Consider the following 14,177-nt stretch of genomic DNA (forward strand, 5'->3'; position numbering starts at 1 on the left):
CAAGTTTGTCTTCGACATATGCTTTCTATACAGCCTACTGGTGTAAAAAATAATTATAATGTTTATTAAATTAAAATAATGAGGTTTATATGAACTTTCAATAATGCAGACAGGCAGACTATAACTGTAAACCACATGCTATATACTTTGGACTTTTACGGCTTTTAATTTATCAAAGGAAATAATTAGCACACTTTGTGGCAGCCAGTGATGGAATTTATTCATTTGGAAGCCATGGGTTTCCTGTCATTAAAACTACATCATGTCCTTCCTTTTCTATTAAACTTCAACTGAGGGCAGTAAGAAGTCACTAAAAGGAAATGAAGAGTTTTTTTGGCAACATTCACATGCAATGATTTAATACTGCTAAAAGATAGCAACCCATAACGTATGCCAATAAGGGATGAGGGTTCCAATTACCACATTATTTCCTTTATTTGCTGCTTTGTTTGTGGCTCAATTAACTGCGATTTGCAAAGTCACTTCAATAAATTTATTTTCTCTTCATTGGCTTACTGCATTTTTGGTTTCTAATTACAAGTGCTTCTTTTGTGGAGATAAAATGATTTAGATCTTTAACCAATACATTTAGATTTATATGTCATAGGATATTACTTTTTCCCCCCTCCCCTTCAAAGTGATCAATCACTTCTCATTAACTAAAGATTCCTTTTGGCTAATATTAATGCTTTTATTTTTTACGGGACTTTTTTTTTTTTCAAATATAAGTAGCAAAACATCAGGGTTTTCTTCTAGAGGAAAAGAAAAAGTGCCAATAAAAGTTTTTCTTCTCCCTGCCTTGCGCACCCAGCTATAAACGGGTCCCGCAGCCCAAACCTGGCATCACAGCGGTAGCTCAGCCCAGACTGAAGCAGACTGACGGACACACAGACTTTTTCTTCAAAGGAGGTCTAAAATCACACCAGCGGAGAGACAGACGTACCCAGTCTCTTACAGGAGTGGGTGGTCCTTCCAGGTCATGACCAGGGTCCACCACCACCACCACCAGCAGAACGCTGGAGCTTTGAATACTCCACTCGGTGATGCTAGGGAATGTGAAAGAATGGGGGATACAGGGTACTGTAAGGCTGTGACATTAGTTAAAAAGTATTCAAGATACATAAAACAATCCGAACCAGTCCTCAGCAGATTAGTATTAAAAAATAAATAAATAAATCTTCCAACTGCCTCAGAGAATTATATAGTTCTCATATCTAATTTTGCCGTGCTCGATTCAGAAAGATTTCAGCGCAATTAATTTATTGTCTGAATCTTCCAGCTGCATATTTGACTTCTATATCTAGGATCTAACAGACATCTTAACTGAGACAGACTTTAGACATCCAGAATATTTATTATCAAAACCTATTAAATCTGGGGGGGGGGGGGAGGAGGTCTGTAAAGCAACGTGCAGACAATTGTAAAAAGGGCCTTTACTGCAGGTCAACGGAAAATTGTTTAAATTCAAAAATATTTCCTCATATCCACTAAAGTTGGGCACTGATATTGCTGCTGAGTTTGCAAATTAAGATCAGAGCTAGCTAAGATTGTCATATTGTCTCCTCTAATTTGGAAAAGTAGAACTAGGCTAGAGAGAAACCCATAAAAGAGACTTTATGGCTCTCTTCAAGGCTGACATAGAAGCCAATGCTCCAATCCCTTCTCCCAGCCTCTCGCAATTACATTTCCGCAGGAAGAAAGAAAAGGAATTAGAAACAGGATAATGTAGCTTTAAATCATTTCTCATAGCCTTTGCCTTCTAGTGAGAGCCCTGAGCTTTTTTAACGTGCTTCTTATATTGTTTAGTGTGACACAACAAAAAGCACGACTTGTTTGACCCTTCCACAATAAAAAATCATTTTGTTCTGACATCCTATAAAATCCGTGCATGAGCCTCCTAAGCCCTAGTGTCTCCTCCAATTGAGGAGGAGCAAGAACCGTGAATGCGTACAGTAATGGGCCCTTACAGATGTGCTCAAGACAAGGCAATGTACCTCATTAACACGCCACGGGGACAGACAAGCTTGTGCCAGTGTTACACACAGTGACATTTCCAAGGCTGAGAATTAGGTCGTCATCAAGCTTCAAAGTTCCTGAGCCACCGGGGTATCTCGGGTGGGTCGTTTGCCCATGGGCAGGTATGGCATTGCCCATCACTCAATGGGAGCACAACGCGGTCGTGCATCAGCACGGAGGGATGAGGAGCCTAAAGTAGAGCAGTGTGTGAATATCACTGACCTGCCGGCACTCAAAAAAGCCAAAGATCATAGTAAGAATACTTCTTCCTCCCCATCACTGCCTTGGAAACAGGTAAACTCAGGTGTAAGCTTGCTAGAGGTCCCACGTATCGTTAACAAATATTGCACTATTGTATATGTGAAGAGCAACTCTATTCCAGTAGAAGCAGCATGTTGAAAACTTCGTTCGTTATTACTAAAATAAAAAAGAGCTCTTGCTTGAAGATGCTGTACAATGTTTTCAGAAATAGTAGTTGCATTCAATTTGCAATGCTCTTAGAGCAGCTTCACAAAATCCTTATGTCTGTCATATGAACAAAAAGAGTTTTAGTAAATTAAATACCTACATCGATTCCAACCAAAATCCTGTTTAACTCCAGAATTATGATCCCCCAGCAATCCTATTTGCATGCATTCCTACTTTTACAACAGTTTTTCACAGAGTTTATACTCTAGTATCACATGCTTTAACATTAATTTAATTTCGCAACTCTTCTTAATGGTGACATTCTATTATTTTGTCTATTGTTAAGACCAGTAACATGGAGAGACTTAGAAAAACAGCTTCATTAATTTTGGACGTCCAGTGTAAGATATCTAGGACCATTTTCAGACTGCACAGCATTAAGGCTATTTAGGGAAATTAAACAGTGGAAAATTTCCACTTCAAAAGTAAACAAAATCTGAAATATTTTGGCTCACAATTACAATACTTCAGTAATGAAATACTACCGTACTACCTCAGGCAGCTGTAGTTCATAATCTTAATATTCCCATCTTCCCCTGCATCACGGGCTTTCTGAGCAAAGCAACAGCAGCAAGAAGAGGTTGGGTTATTATTCAGTCCCCGATTACTGGGGAGAAGAACACACAGCCTGGCTGGAAAATTCAGCCTGTAAAGAGCAGTTGAGCAAGCAGGGAAAAAAAAAAATCAAAATACAGTTCCTTTAAGGTATCGTGGCTGGCTGTCTAAACTGGTATCAGGAATTTGATTTTAAGAAAAACGTATAGGGAGCTGCTGCATATGCGAGTGACCTAGCTGAAGTTTTCCCCATTTCAAGGTAGGAAAAGCAACATTCACTGGAGCTTGTCCTATCAAAGACACACTCCCATCGGCTCCCGGAGCAGTGGTGAGCACTTACCACTTCAGCGCAAGGGACCTCAGAGACTCCAGTCAGGTGTCCAGAAAGCGAGAGCAGACAGTGAGAGCTGGGATGAGGCAGAGGTGAGAAATCCCTTTCCCACCCCAGAGCACAGCCCTATGAGCCCTCTCAAGGGCTTGCCCTAATTCCCGCTCTGCCTGCCTTCAATTAACACCTCCACCCCCAATCTCTGCCTCATCAGGGCAGAAGGCAGTGTTTTCTGTTCCCTTCTTGACCTGGGGTTCAGGAGAAATTGTAGGGTTCTTAACCCTCAGCTGAATGGGAGGACACAGGAATGGGGTGCTTTCTCCTCCCACCGCTGAACAAACATTGAACGGCTAATGTTTTAAGCTTTTTTTTTACCCTTACAATGAAGGCAGAGGGTTTGAAGGTGGCACGATCCATTACAATGGATGAAGGGAAGTGCCTGTGCTTCCTCAGAGGAGGGGTTCCCAATTTTTCAGGGCTCTCCTCACCTCCGAGGTCAGAGTCAGCCTGAAGTAAACTGGCACAGGCAGCATTTGCGTTAAACACTTTGGTCCCGTTTGATCCTGCTTCTTGCTAACATGAAGATGGCCTGAGAGGGAAAAGCCTCTCCACAAAAGTTGACGGAGGAGTGACTGTGCCTTGAGTAATTTGTAAGAGATGAGTAAATTGAGAAAAACCACCTATTTGACAACGGCATTAAAGTTCTTAGCCAGGTCTGTCTGTGCAACGGGTGGAAAATGTTTAGGGGATCAAAAAAGACTGAAGATCACCAAAAGCGAGTGAGCATGTATCGTCAGTGCTCCTACTTCGACTTCCCAAATCCCGTGGGGGTTTCCTCTGGCACCATTTATGGGGACCTGGGGTGGGAGAGGAGAAAATGAAAGAAAGGGGCACGATGACCAGATAAAAATGGGGAAGAAGGGAGCAAGAAGAGGGAGAAAAGAAGGACAGCAGCTAGAAACTGGGTGTAGTTGAGAAGGCAGCAGGACAAGGACAGCAGAAAAGAGGAAGAAGTTGTTGAATAGAAGGAGGATTTGATGTGAAGGGCCAGGGATGTGAAGTGAATTCCAGCAGGGATAAGGGGCACCATAATTCTCTTTTTGTCCCTGAGGGGGACTAAATTGTAATAATTGTCATAATGCCCCTGAGGAGTCCAACAGCCCAGACTGTCCCTTGCCGGCCTCCCCGGGCCCTCTTCCCACCTGCCCAGGGACCAGGACCCCATTTCAGGCCTCCAGGGCCCTCAGTCCCTGTCCCAGCAACACCACAACAGTGTCGGTCTCCATGTCCCCCCCAGGCCTAAGCCTGTCCCTGTCCCCATAGAGATGCCCAATGTCCAGGGCTGGGGCTGCCCCAGTGTCCCCTGGCTGCTCTGCTTCTGGCTGTCAGGCCCTGCCCTGGTGTCCCCCAGCCCATGTACTGCCCTGACAGGCTGAGAGAGCTGGGGGGGTTCAGCCTGGAGAAGAGAAGGCTCCGCGGAGACCTTCCAGCCCCTTCCAGTCCCTCAAGGGGCTCCAGGAAAGCTGGGGAGGGACTCTGGAGCAGGGAGAGGAGCCGTGGGACGAGGGGGAAGGGTTTTCCACTGACAGAGGGGAGACTGAGATGAGATGTGAGGCAGAAATTCTTGGCTGTGAGGGCGGTGAGCCCCTGGCCCAGGGTGCCCAGAGAAGCTGTGGCTGCCCCATCCCTGGAGGGGTTCAAGGCCAGGGTGGACGGGGCTTGGAGCAACCTGGGCTGGTGGGAGGTGTCCCTGCCCATGTCCCTTCCATTCCATAGCTAACTTGGTGGCTGCAGATAGAGGTGGAGGTGTTCCCTAAACTTCACTGTCTTTGGTAGACAGATTAAAATAGTAATGATTGCAAAAAGAGAAAACCTCCCTGAAGTCACAGAATCACAGAATGGTTTGGGTTGGAAGGGACCTTTAAAGGCTGTCTCGTCCAACACCCCTGCCATGGGCAGGGTCATCTTCCGGTTTCTTTGTGAAATGTGACTCCTGATCAACTAAGCAAATAAACTACAATTCATTGATTATGATGGGCAGATTCACACTAATGTGTGAGACCAGTCATCAGAATTCTAGTTTAAAAAATGAGTAAAAAACAGAGTGATCGAGCTAATGATATTCAGGACTTGTCAGGAGTTGTTTGGAAGAGTTTCAGAAATTACAACAGAGATTTAAAGAAAAATGGTAGATGAAAAAGCTTCAAATAAATGCATTGAATGCATGAATGTAATTTACTGCTTCACTTAGCAGCCACTGCAAGATTTGCAAGAACAAAAGATTGTAAGAAAAACTACAGGATTCAACTGTAAAAAAATATGTACATTACATAGTCCTAATACTTCTGAAATAAAGTGTGAAGACGCATTATAATGCTTGAGATAAAGTTCTTGTTTTTCTGTTTAATCTTTGTCAAAATCGCTTTAATCGTGTTATTTTTCAAAAAGAAAAAAAAAAGTAATGTAACTTAATCCCATTGAGTATTTTCAGGCCAAAATATTGTGCTTGATTTATATACTATTATCCAGTTTTTCTCCAGTAACTGACTCGTTAAATGCTTTATCAGTCGGGCGCTGACAATGGTTTTGCCACAGGGTTTCACAGACTGCTTGATTTAACTGATCATGGTGAGGTGGAAATGTGAACCACCTTCATGCCAGATCGATTTAGTGATTGATCAGAAGAATCAGCGCACATCAGATGTATGAAGGCTTTAGCAAAATTCACACCAAAACCAACTTTTAAATTCACAGTGTATTCCTTAGCTCTACCCTCTCCAAATAATAGAAGACTTTTTGGCCTGCAGCAATAACACCTCTCAGGAAGGTAGTACAATATTAGATATGGTCCTCATAGATGGAAAGACAAGGTCTATGTAGGGGAGGAATGCAATGCTGCTACCTATTCACAGAGATCTTTAACAGTTCTCTGTATTGCAACCAAATAAGCAACACTAGGGAAGATCAAACTCCAAGGAATAAAATTAGACCCAGCCTAATTTCCCTTAAAAACACCTTAAGAACTCATGAGGTTACAGACGAGGTAAACTTTTTTTCCCTTTCCAGTTGCAACGTGCCTTTGTACCTTCGAACCCCGTGAGAAGAAATGTCAAAACAGCTTGTGAAAACTTAATTTTTGAAATAGCTCCAAACCGTTCAAATCTACTTTCTAATCTAACAAAACTTTGTCTAACAAAAGCTTTTATCATCTATAACTAATGGAGTTTAGAACACATCCTATGTATAGATTATTAAAGTAAACAGTGGTTTAGTCTACAGATAAATTACCTTGCATTGCTGGCTTTTCTCTTTTTGTGTTTATAGCAAAATTAAATATAGGCGATTATATCAGAAGTGCACTAAAAGACATTTTTTATAACAACATGGAAAAAATTGCATGGAATACTGGATAATTTTTGTGTGAAAACTTGGATTTCCCCTCTACTACAAATTGTAAATCTTTTGAACTGAGTTGCTCGGTAAGCCACAAATGACGGAGAAAGTCCTTGGGGGAAATATCACCTAGATTTGCCCATCTTCACACTCTTCTCAGGGTTCTGGGTTTGGTCACCGTTGGAGGCAGAATATGGCATTATGTGGATCTTGTTTTGATCTAGTATGGGTGCTTTTTCCAGCCTTAGAGTATTGTAGTTCTTGGTAATTGGTAATTCCAGTACAGTGCCATCCTTTCCAGTTTTAGATGGGTTGGGTGGGTTTTTCCTAGAGTTGAAAAAATGGAAACAGCAGCATGTAATATTTTTTATTCTTTTTTTTTTTTTTTTTTTTTAAGAAGAACAGGTGTACTCACTCAATGGAAATCCAACAGGAATGTGTACAGAAAGGGTGCTCATTCCTATAAATGATGTCCCCCCAGCCTAGTCGTGTTAGTATATTCTATGCTGTCAAAACAAAGACAAAGTATGATCAGATGTACAGGAAGAAGGAGCGGTAGGGAGATGTAGATCTGAAGCGTCAGAGCAACACTAGTAAGAAAATAAAACCAGTCAAACCAGAAAATAAAAAGGAAGTGAATAAAATAGGAAAAAAAAAGGAAACTTGCATTCCTTGAATTACACAAAATACCACAATGACACAGTGACAGTAAGACATAGAAGCGCCTCTACTGATTGGCAGAAGAAACACTGGAAGTAGCTAAGAAAACTAAATAAAAAATTCATGGTACCAATGCCAAAACAAACACAGAGAAGGAAGAAGAAAACCTCCAAGAAAACACCATTGCACTTGGATTAGCAAACAAGAAACCAGAAAAACCCAAAGACTAATAAAATTGACTTACTAGAAGCAACCTACCCACACTCGGGTTGGTAGAGAGGGAAGGTGACGTGCCATTTTTCCCTCCGTATTTATGTTTGTGCACACAAATCCTAACACCATCTGCATGGGAAATGGTATAACAACGAGACTGGGCAGCATCTCCTCAGGCAGATGTAACCGCTGAAACAGGGCTCCACGTGAGGACTTCAGGAGCTATTTTAAATTCTTCTGATGAAGAACAACATCAGAACTGAGCAGCCGCTTATCAGCCGGGTTGTTCTCAGGTGCAAAGGCACCAAATCTTACCCCAGGAGTAAAGTGATGCCGCATCAAAAGCACTGCGATTGCTCCGCAATACGCGCTGGTGTAACTTTGCATCCGAAGTTAAATCGCGTTAGATGGAATGTCACGGGATGGTGATGCAGCACAAATAAGACTAAGCATGAGCTTCAAGACTTCATTAAAATCATAGTGCCATGAGGACCATGCTGATTATATTCACATAAACAGCCTATTTGAGTTTTGTAGCTCAGCTACTCCTTACAGAAAACCTCGTTGGCTAATCTTGGGAGTAAAATTCAACGACGAGCTATAACAGAGGCTAAACTATTTCAGAGAAACCTAAATCCTTGTGACATTTAAAATTGTTCTCAGAGTCTGAATAACCACTGTTCCTGGGGGAAAAACTCTCGGGAAACTCTTTTTTTCCTCTGTGGTAGCGTGATACCATTCCGCACATGGTGCATGTAGGAGCGCAAGCACGAATCCGCAGGCTCTGGACTCCACGCTCACCTACAAGGCACTGACGCACTCATCACAATACTGTTTAAATGGCCAGATAAGCCCTTTTTTCTAATTATTTTTTTTTCAACAGTCAAATTTGCTGCCAGCTTGCCATACAGATTTAAATAAACACTCCAAATAGAAGCTGAAGTTCAGGTCTTTTATTGAACTTCAGAACCGTAAGTGTGCAGCGTGCATGCGGATTCAAATTCAGAGCCTGACATATGCTCAATCTTAGTTAAGACCGAGTTATTTTTGTTGGCAGCAGAATTGGTGCCAAAACCATAACACATTCCAGTTTTCTCATTCTGTTCCAGTTTAGTTTATGGATTATCTAAAAGGATGTCCATATACAGTTCAATGAAAGTTAATGGGTCAAGCTACAACGTCCCTGAAACCCCGCTAGTCAGGTCTCAAAACTGTGTTTCAAACTAACTTTAGTGAATGCCCGAGGTAGTGAGACACTAGTTTATTTGTTTAGGCAGTAATTGTCCTTTGCCTCCAGAGAAGCCCTAAAATTGCTTCTATGTTTAGAATCAAGATTGCTCTGTTAAGGCTGCTTGTCACAAAGTTTCACCTCTTTTTAGAACTGTTTATTCCCAGTACCCTATTTCCCAATTTAGTCCATTATGGAGTTTGATTGATGCATCTGCCTGACACAATATAGCAGGAACACTGAATCCTTTATCAGATGCCTTAGGCAGTACAATTACTATTTAAGGGTTACAGTGACATTGTTTGTTAAAGGTTTACTGCCTGCCTTTCTGAACAAACATTATTATTTGTATCTATCGGGTTTTTTACCATGTCAATTTTGGGAGAAAAGACTGTATGAAAATACATTAATGTAAAAAATGCTTAGAGACCCATTCTTGTCCCTTAGTAGACACATGACGTTCTGCTGGAAGTTATTGTTGTTAGTGGGATTCGTGTACACAGATTAAATAAAAAAGTTGGTTTCTGGTCTTGTTGCATCGGCTAGAATAAGGAATGATGGGCCTCTTCAGCGATGGCAAATTGGGTGTTATTGCTTTATAGCCAGCACTGCAGCAGATACCGTCTGTACAAGGGACGGGTCAGAGTTACAGCTGCAGAAAAATAGACTGGGAAGGGGACTTAAGAAGTCATCTGGTCTATCTCTTGCCCCAGGATACGATCAGCTCTAGCTGGGTTATTCCTGAGAACGTTTGTTTGGCTGGTACCTAAAGACCCTCCAGAGCTGGGATACCCCAAACCCCCCAGACAATCATTTTTTTGGTGATTAACTGCCCCAAACTCACTACCTACTGATTGGGAATGACTCTTTCTGGCTGCATTTCAGGCCTATTCCTTCTCGCCAGAGCCAGCAGGGACTTGGAGCTCACATAATTCCTTTCCTTTCTGCAGCTCCTCATCTTTCTCCTTGGCGCCTGCAACTGCCTGCAAGGGACCACTCCACAGCTGAGGAATCAGCTTAGGGATGGCCACAGTGGCATGGAAAAGGACCAGGAGAGGAGATAAAAATCTTCTTTACGACTGAACTCGGTCCTTTGGTCCTCTTCATCCCACTCATTCAATCCCTTTCAAGCTCCAACAACTTATTCCTGTAGGTGAACTCATACCTACACATCTGGCTACAAGGGCTGCAAGAACACTTAACTCTCATTTAAACTAAAACTGTAGCCTTTGCAAATATTAAACTCAACAGCCAAAATAATAAATAAATTCACAGGTGTATGCATATAAAACATGAAGCTGGTTTTACCAGCATTTTGTTTTTTCTAGACACTCTTTAAATATCTGCAAGTCTCCATTAATTTTCACAATAGTTTCTGGGAGTACCAACATTTTTATTATCCATTAAACAATGTGTTAACAATCATATTCCATTGGTGCATTTATAATCTAACAGTTATAACTTGACAGACTTCATAGTAGGCTTCCCAGCATTTACCAGCAGCCACCTGATTCTTTTGATCCACCGCTTTGAGTGTATTGGCAACGAGGAAACACGTAAGTCTGCATTTCATTGCAAACGATTGAAACTCACACTCACTAAACTGTGGCCCACTCTCAGGGATTATCTTTACCTTTACAGCAAAAGAAAAGACTCTGCGCCTTGCTGTAGAATAGCCCTAGAAAGGCTTTTTTAAAAAAAACGAGGACAGTGGGTTAGGCAAGAACACCTTTTTAGCAGGCAGCCAAAGTCTATGTCAACTCCTTTGCCACTGCCCAGTGCTCTCCCGTTGGCTTGGTCTGGGTTTTGGTCTTTATGACAAAACACAGTTTCCTCATTGTGACTATCCACTTTCAATTAACACAGCTTTGTTCCTACTATGGGGTTTTTTTCAGGTCCTATGTGAATTTCCTGTATTAGCAGGTCTTGGCTTCAAATTTCTGCTACGCTAACACCCTTCTTCCTCACTCATTTCAGAAACGGTTGCTCAGCCCCTGTTTCCTTCTCCCACTTGGCAGCACCCTACCTCAAATGCTTTCAACCATGGCAAGGTTGGCCCTTTGGCCTGAAACTAAGCTCCCACATTCTGCATTTTCATCCTTTTTCATATCCATCAGAAACGCTCCAGTTCTGCGTGGCAGGGCATGTAGTTCCCAAAACCCGTGTCCTACAATTTCATAACTAGTCTTCTTCGCCAAAATAACTGAAAGGGTGTTAAAACATCAAGTTATTTAGACTCAGATCTTAAACTGTCTGTCTCTATGTCTCGTGGCTTTCAATTCGATGGGACTTGCACCAACTTTTCATATGGCTCTGCTTCATTTGCTTGGGTTTTCACACTTGGTACCCGTTGCAGCCGAGGAATCTAAGAGAGATCTGCTTCCTTCAGTGTCGCATCTACTCTGGCCAGCACAAATAGACTCTGCTCAGAAAAAGAAATTTAATTTGGCCCTTGCCAAAATGCCTCAAAATTCCCTCCCTCCACTAGAACTAAGCACTCAGTGAACATAAAGAAAAACATGAACTTACTGTATATGCACAATTCACAGAAATAGAAGCGATGGGCTGTTCTGACAGCTGCTGTAAATCAGCATGGTTTGCTCAGGGCAGCAGAGCCTCATTAAGGTGACATCAAGAGCAGTTAAGGAGTCAGTCTCTGCATTCGCAAGGCACTTTTTGAGTCAAATCCACTGGATCTAAAACTCTGCAGAGTTTCTGTTCTTGCCTTAATCTTTTTCCTGCCATCTGATCATTCCCCAGTCAACGCGAGTAACCTCCCAGTTGCAAACGCGGAGATCAAAGGATGTGCTATTGCCAAAAGCTGTTTGTTAACAAAGCGTTAAGATGGTTTGCTCTGCCATTCCAGCTCTAGGTGGCTGAAATTTTTAATGCCTTCCAAGAAGCCCGAGTTTCTCTTTAAAATAATGGAAAGTACTGACATGTAGCAGAGCTCTCACAGAAAGCCTAGCATCTCCATTCATAACTAAAAAAAAAAAAGGTATGTTTTGAACGACAGGGTCTTGATTGCGGTTTACTGACGCTGGGACTTGTAGAAAATGTCTCTGTCGCTGAGAAACGTGAGTCAGGATTTACTTTTCTTTCTAGACGCAAACCCTATAAGGAAAGGTACTAGAAACAACAGTAGTAGGGAAACTATGCAAGAGATGAGCAGTATGTCTGTTATCTGTACTAAATTTTATGCAAATTCATTTATCATTGTGGGTTTATTCCTGGAATGCTATGCCAAATATTTAGAGTCAAGTTTTTACTGGGAAACTCCTTCAGATTAAATGTGCCCACTTCATAAGGATTCTCAGATGACTTTATGACAATGTTACAACAAAATCTGGCTGTTTTCTTGTGAACATCTAAAAGTACACATGAATCGATTTATGCATCAAAGTTAAAATGGAAATTCTGTCTACTTTACAACAAAATATTTCTTTGCAAATTCCAAAATTACAGCAAATCCAATGGCATTACAATCCCATTGTATGTAAAACTGTCCTTTTATGTGCAGTTCCTTACTCTAACATCGTTTCAATTTCTAATGTTGCAAGAATTTCTACATATGGGTCACATTGAAATCCTGTGTCTTGAAAATGTTTTCTTTTAACCTTGAGGTAAAGCTTATAAAGCTGATGTACCATCTTCTGCCTTCTACAAGTGTTCATATTCCAGTTCAGATTCATTTATTGTAGGTACCGAACATATGTAAATATATTCATTGCCTAAATTTTGGTAATTATAAAACCTCATGAAAATTTAAACTGTTGCAAAACCATGTCAATTATGGTCTAGACAAATATTGTCCAGAAATCAAAATAGATTTGTCTTCTACTGGCAGGATACACCTAACAGCACCATATTTAAGACAGCTGCTGGAAATACAACACGGGAAGCTTTTTAGATCAGGACGTTGATGTTTCTTTGTATTTCCAGTAAAAATGGGTGGATTTCTACCTGCAATTGTATGAACTTCTGAAAGACTTGACATTAGATAAATGCAGGGCTCAGCTTCCCGACGTGCCATTTAGAGCCTTTATGGATTCAGTTTGTGATCCCTGAGCTCATCTTCAACTGTTCATCCCTTCAGAAACACCCGTCTTCAAAGGGCTGAGTTTTGAAACGAGGATTATTCGACTTTGGGTTCTGCTTCTGTTCAAGGGGATGGGCCATCCTACAACCTTGCCCACATTTTAACGAAACTCACATTCTGATCTTTCTAAAGAGATAATAATCACATCCTGCTAAGAACAGCTTTTTTGTTGTTTTCTTGAAGTAAAGAACATGTTAATACTGTTTCACTTGGTCCGGTCTTCTCTTTCTTTCATTTCAACTGCCATTCATCAATGTCCTCCAAGCACTCCAATTCAGTTTATTTGTGGTATTAGGACTCCTTCCATGTAGATTGGGATAATAAATTTTAGATGCTCTGTTTTCAGAAGCAGAGATATTACTGCCTAAGTCCAACAGGGAGGAGAACCCTTGTAAAAAGGAGGAACTCTTGTTTTAAAAGCTCCTTTGTTTTAAGTGCTGGCATAGTTATTAAAAAGGTTGAATTTATGTTCTTCAAATTTCCTTAGATGTATTAGAACTTTGCAAATGAGGTTCCACGTGTTTCCAGGCATTCACGTATTTGTTTGTCAAGGCTGTTGCATATTATTCAGCAAAGAAAGCACCATTCCACGCTTGCCTGTCAATATGCGTCTGCTTTCTGACTTCACAGGAGATTTGCAAGTGGTTTGCTTTGGCTTTTTTATTATTTTAGGTAAGATTAATTTGTGTGTGCACGTGCTAGGATGGTTGCTATTGTATCAGTTCTATAGTCGTTGGAGCTGTTATTACCCACTACAGCAGGAGTTAATATATATATAGCTACCTTGAGATTTGTTTTTTACTTTTAAACCATTTTTAACCCTATAATTAAATCAAACTTTTTGACCTTAAACAATTATCCCTGCAACAGTGAACATTTCTTGGCTGTGCCACGAGAAAAATGTAGAGAGGTGATTGTCTGTTCTCTTAACTAATCATTGCTTTTCTAAAGAGGAAAACACAGTATCTTTAGCAGAATGGTCAGGAGTGGAGAACAGTTTCTGACCTTTCTCTGACTCTCTTTTAGGTCCAAGGGAAGTCCGCTCCACTGCTGTGGTGGATAAAATGAAGGTAAAGGAACCCAAAAGAGAAGTGTCAGCTAATGCATGGGAAGAAATTCGGAGGTTGCGATGTTCCTGCTGGTGGGACCAATATATGAGGTGCATCAATAGAAAGCCCACAGCTTTCACTGCTTTCTGGGACAGTTTATGTCCACCA

At 41.3% G+C, this 14,177-nt stretch overlaps 1 long non-coding RNA gene across 1 annotated transcript; it reads right to left on the minus strand.

Moving 5' to 3' along the window:
- Window positions 1–209: 209 nt before the first annotated feature.
- On the minus strand, window positions 210–3,474 carry LOC141744129 (uncharacterized). The gene is made up of 3 exons (XR_012587341.1): window positions 3,380–3,474; window positions 1,995–2,206; window positions 210–1,046 (listed from the first exon to the last, which is right to left on the minus strand). It is a non-coding gene; the product is annotated as an uncharacterized LOC141744129 (long non-coding RNA).
- Window positions 3,475–14,177: the final 10,703 nt, after the last annotated feature.

This window comes from Larus michahellis, chromosome 5, assembly GCF_964199755.1.
Source record: "Larus michahellis chromosome 5, bLarMic1.1, whole genome shotgun sequence".
Lineage (NCBI taxonomy): Eukaryota > Metazoa > Chordata > Aves > Charadriiformes > Laridae > Larus > Larus michahellis.